Source organism: Miscanthus floridulus, chromosome 5, assembly GCF_019320115.1.
Source record: "Miscanthus floridulus cultivar M001 chromosome 5, ASM1932011v1, whole genome shotgun sequence".
Lineage (NCBI taxonomy): Eukaryota > Viridiplantae > Streptophyta > Magnoliopsida > Poales > Poaceae > Miscanthus > Miscanthus floridulus.
This window is the reverse complement of record NC_089584.1, coordinates 131,569,914-131,575,899: the sequence shown is the minus strand read 5'-3', so window position 1 is coordinate 131,575,899 and position 5,986 is coordinate 131,569,914. Positions and strand designations below refer to the sequence as shown.

The 5,986-nt window shown below is 40.6% G+C and overlaps 1 pseudogene; it reads right to left on the bottom strand.

Annotated features, from left to right (window-relative positions):
• Positions 1-449: 449 nt before the first annotated feature.
• Positions 450-2,421, bottom strand: LOC136453640 (zinc finger BED domain-containing protein RICESLEEPER 2-like; annotated as a pseudogene).
• Between the last annotated feature and the right edge of the window lie 3,565 nt (positions 2,422-5,986).

Here is a 5,986-nt window from a genome sequence, read left to right as displayed (position 1 = left end):
TCTGGCTCGGTAGGATAACAAGCTGGCTCAGCTCGGCTCGAGGAAAAGCTTGAGCTAGCTCGTTTGGCTCATGAGCCAGGGACAAAAAAATGTAAAATGAAGACTACCATACATTTCAATGAGTCATGCATGATACACCACATATTTATCCATCATACATGCTAGAAGCAAGCATCATATGCATACACATGCAATAGAGTACAAATTAGGCATGGTCAGTTAACATAGCAGAATGACACATTGTTGAAGTTCCATCATTCTGTATTTCCATGCAAACACACAAAAGGCATGGTCAGTTAAGACTTCTCCATGGCAAAATGTCCCTCGTTTAGTCCTTTCCCCTTTCCTATAGGTCAATAACAGTACAACAAACAACATTGTGTTAACAAGATGATAAGCAACAAGAAAAAAAAGAATGCACAAACTGAGCACATGTACCCCACTAGACACTAATTGCTTGACACCATGCATTTTGGGAATTCAATAGACTCAACATCATCTTCATCATCTCTAACCTAAAAATAGAAAAAATATTAGCATGTCACAAGACAAACAAAGTTGAACAGAGAGAACAAGTTATATACTTATATATATGAATCCATACCACGAGAGGATGATTGTTGTCTTCGTAAGTGCCCCTTATCCAGCTAGATGCACACACTAATGCCTGAACTATGGCTGGCTTTAAAGAGCTTCTGTAGTCATCAATAACTCGACCTGCATTACTGAAGGTGCACTTTGATGATACACTGCTCACTGGAACAGCCAAGAACCTCTTTGCCAAGCTAGACACGACTAGAAATCTATGACAGTTCACATTCCAATATCTAAGTAAGTTGAAATGCTTGTTATCTATGGGCTCATTTGGTTCATCTAGATAAATCAGCAGCTCAGATTTTGAACTTTTTGTAACACTAGATTGCAAAAATGATTGGAAATCACTTGCAATAGAAGCCATTGAGCTGGTTGTATCAAGTGAAGCTAAGGTTGATTGCCTGTTCGTGCCATTGTCACCCATCTTTTGCCGATTTAATATCTCATACTTGTTATAGAGCCTTTCCAACTCTTGGTTGATGTCATTAATCTCAATTTCGCACCTAACTGGGTCAAAAATCTGTGCAAGACACCATTTCATGTACCTCATCTTGAACCTAGGGTCAAGAATTGTAGCAATAACCATAACATTGTTCTTCTCCTCCCAATATTTATCAAATTTCTCCAACATAGCAGCAGCCATACTCATCAAATATGTATCTCTAGATTGCTGCGCTCCTATCAATGCTCTCTTAACTTTCACTATGTAAGGATAGAAACAATTGGCAGTTGGATAGAGTGACCCAAAAAATGCAGTAGTGGCCTCTGCCATTGTTCCTAATATTGGCCTAATTTTTCCAAACAATACCCAATCTGAATCTGAAGGTTTCCAAACATAGTTGGTGTCTACATCTTCGTAATAACCAAATGCATCCTTATAGTCAATGCACGTATCTAGCATTTTATAAGTTGAATTCCACCTTGTTTTAACATCCAAAGCTAAACCTCTTTCTACTTTGACAGAATAATTGTTGCATACTTCCACAAACTTATACATGCGAGATGGAGACCTCTTAAAGTATTTCACTGTGTTCCTCAAGCAAGTTATCAAATTATCTATTGGTTGGAGGCCATCATTAACAACCAAATTGACTATGTGAGCAGCACAATGAATATGAAAGTAATTAGGATCAAATACTGAATTCTTTCTAGCAAGAAGCTTTGCCTTCAAATTTGCAACATCCGTATCATTGTTTGTAGCATTATCAAGAGTTATTGTAGTGACCTTGTCTTCTATTTTCCATTCTACCATACACTCAAAAATAGCATGAGCTATGACAATACCAGTGTGGGGAGGATCCACCTCGATAAAGTTCAAGACACGGCATTGCAAAACCCAATTCTCATCTATATAATGTGCCACCAAACACATGTACTAAAGGTTTTGATTAGACATCCATAAATCAGTGGTTAAACTTATTGATTCTACCTCTTTTAGACTCCTCTTGAGTTGGTTTTTTCAGATTCATAAACCCTCATGCATTCATTTTTTATAGACTTCCTACCAATAAATTCATAGTTACCATTCATCCATTTCATCAAGATATTAAACCATTTATGCTCTACCATCCTAAATGAATACTCATGAGCAATTATCATCTTGGCAATCAATTCTCTAGTGTGCTCATGATCATATTCAGTAGGATTAACAACAAGAGAATTGCCATCATCTGGACCAAAGTTTAGTGTACCTTGAGCTTTAGCCTTTGCCAACTTGTTCTAATTTTGTGTGCAATTAGCCAGGTGCCGGTTTAGAGTTGTTGTAGCACCACCTGGATGGTACACATAACTCCTATAGCAGAACTTACACTTTGCCTTTGTCTCCATGACACCCCTCTCCTTCTTGGATGGGACATTGACAACCTTAAAATGTTTCTAGCAATTAGCCCTTTTGCCTCTTGCTATCTTGCACTTGGGAGACAATGTAACACCAGCTTTTTTCCCTCCTATCTTTGCCTTCTTAGCCTTTGATGTGCCATCATCAACCTCATCACCCCTCTAGCTTCCACTTCCACCATCAACTGTAGGTAGGCTTTCAGACATATCATCCCTATGGTCAAAGCTGTTATCATCATCCTCCTCATCTTCTAAAACTTTCTCCAATGGCTGCATAAAGAAACATACATGTATTAATGTATAGCTGAATCATTGCTATTGCATTAAAAATAAAGTATGACATTCTTCATTTTTGGGGATAAATTTATTATTTGTATAGCAATAATTAAATAATCTGGATAGCAATGATTCCTATAACTATGGACCAATCAATGAATCAAGCAAATTCAACTTTCAAGTTTGTACTATACGAACTAGTATTTGGAAATTAGATAACATACCACCATGTCCATGGATAGAGTGGGATTCAATGAAGACTGAGTGCTAGTTCATCGTCCACAAAGCTTACTCCTTGACTCCAAACTTGGAGGATGTGGTGATGCACTATTCTCACCGTCCATGGTCGTAGCTGAGGGCCTGGAGCACAACAGTCAGTAGGTCAGTAGCAGTTTGGCAATCGGCAGAGCCATAGAGGAAGATCTAGAGGAAAAATGAGAGAGGAGTGACCGAGTGAGGACCAAAACCAGACCTACTCATAGATAGAGAGGCACTGGTCGTGGCTGCCTGACTTGCGGTCATGGCATCGGGCGTCTCGCTTGCCCCATCATCGCTGCGGTTGTGTGTTGGCCCTGCTATAGTCGCGAGCTTGTGGTGGCCAAGCGGCTGCACCTGTGCGTGACTGCATGAGCCCCTTAGGAGGCTTAGGGTTTTGTTCTATTATGTGTCGACTATCGATGTGTGCATGGGCCATGAGCTGGGCCTGTGGGTTGTGGACTGCGGCAACCGACAATGCGGCCTGCAGACTTCCTTTCCTAGAAATGCAGCTCGTTGAGCTCGTGAGTAGCTTACGAGCTAGCTCGGCTTGGCTCGTTATACTAACGAGCTAAAACCTAGGCTCGACTTGGCTCATTATCCTAACGAGTCGAGTCAAGCCGAGCTGAGCCAACCGTGAGTCGAGCGAGCTAACGAGCTTTGAGTTTTCTATCTAGCATAGTCAAGGTGCTTGGATCTTTGGTTGATAGGCATACTTGTTCTTGGTGCCCCACATTGATTCCCTAGGCTTCTAGAAAACCTATTTCTGATGGAACACCTTCTTCATGGGCTTAGTCAAGTCAGGAACAGAATTGATTGCCTTCCTATTCTTGCGGAGTGTGGCACTGCCGCCCTTCATCGCAACACTACCGCTGTGTGGCATTGCCGTGGGTTGTGCAGGCTGATCTATACCGATTCTGTCCTTTCTCTCAAACTGCACACACTCATAGCCATTCACTATCTTTCTTTCATTTATCTTGGCTCCTTTTATGTGGCCTAGTCATGCTTGATTGAGGGATGCCTTCCTTGCTTGAATTGTGGCCCTTTTGATTCATGCTTCTTCTTGTCATTGAATTGGGCCTTACCCATGCACCCTTTTCCAACGATTTTATTGAGCCTAGCAATCTCGTTTTTCATAGCCTCCATGTTTGCTTAGTTAGTGGAATAGGCATTCAAATCAAGATTATAACATTTTCCACAACCTTAACTAGTGGAGGGAGTAGAGGTTTCCTTTGCCTTAGAGGGATGTGAGTTTCTATCCCAAAGAAAGCTATATTGCAGCTCAAGTTCTTTGTGCTTTTCATCCAAGTCACAATACTTTTTCTTGAGTGCATTATTTGCTTTCTTTGTGATAGCATGGTCCTCTTGCTCTTTGGCCAAGGCCTTGCACAAGGATTCCACCTTAGTTCTCTCTAATGCAAGAGCTTCTTTGCTAACAATGTAGAGATCCTCTTGTTGGATAAGAGTCTCCTCTCTAGATTATAGCTCAGCTTAGACACTCTCTAAATCCTTCATTAGTTTAGTGATGAACAATTTGGTCTTTCCATCCAATTTTTTAGTTATCATGTTTATTTCTTCATCACCAGATTCATCATCACTAGAGCTATCACTAATATCACTACTAGAGATATCACTAGGAGGTGGAGGTGGAGACTTGGATTTTGGTTTTACCTTCTCACCCTTTGCCATGAGACAAATGTGAGGGGAGTAGTAGTCATCATCAGACATGTTCTTGAAGAGCTTTGGTGTAGGGGATGACTTGTGAATAGCAATGGTTGCAACATTCTCATCCTCTTCACTTCTGCTCTCTAGTTGAATACTATTCATGCCTAATGTGAGTCTCTCCTATGTATTTCTTGCTCTTTCTTCGGTCGGTCTTGTCCTCTTTCTTGTCCTTCTTGTACTTGTTGTCTTTGATCTTATGTGGACACTTGATAATGAAGTGATCGGTGCTACCACAATTGTAGCTTGTCCTCTTCTTCTTGTTTGAAAATTTCCTCTTCACTACCTTGTAGCCTTGCTTCTTTAGCCCCTTGTGAAACCTCTTCATAAAGAGAGCAACATCATCAACCTTCTCATATTGATCATTGTCGTTTTCACTTTCACTTGAGGATGATGTGGTCTCTACTTGTTTTTGAACTTGCTTGCTTGCCTTGGGCTTGCTTGTTGAAGCTTGCTTGTTAATCTTGGACTTGCTTGTAGAGCCATGCTTGCTTTATTTGTTGGCCTTGAGAGCTACATCCTTGATCTTTATGTCATCTAGCTTTGCTTGCAACTCACCAATCCTTTTCCTTTCATTTGCTTCTTCTCTTTGCATATCAAATGTCAAGATCCTCCCAAGTACATTATTGGTGTGAAGTACTCAAACTTCTTCTTGTCTTTAATTAGAGTCACTACGATCTCATTTCTAGGTGAGTAAGCTTCCAACATGATCTTCACAACTTTGTGATCATCTAGCTCATCACAACCATAGCCTCTAGTCTTGCCCAACATAGTCATCAATCTATCAAACATCTCTTATGGCCCTTCTCCATCCATGATCACAAACTGGTTAACCTTTTCCATCAACAAATCAATTCTTGCCTTTCTCACTTTGTCAACCCCTTCATGTGCAAGGTGTAAAGTATCCCATATTTGCTTGGCAACATCAACACCAATAACTCTATTGTACTCATCACCATCCAAAGCACTAAGCAACACACTTGTGTCTTAACCATTGAGATGAATAATTCTCATTTCATCTAGTGTTGGATTCTTAGGATCAACCGGTGGCTTGAATCCATTGCAAACAACTTCCCAAATGCCAAGGTGAAGACCTAAGATAGGCTCTAATCAAATGTTTTCACTTGGCAAAGTTAGTCCCATCGAAATGAGGTAACTTGCCCATGGGCACATTGATGAAAGACTTCCAATCAAGGTTAGTCATAGGCATAGAGGAACAATTAAAGAATATGGTGGCATATTTGTTGTTGGAGTCGACTTTGCCCTTTCCTTTCTTCTCCATCTTGCCCCCTTTGACACTTGG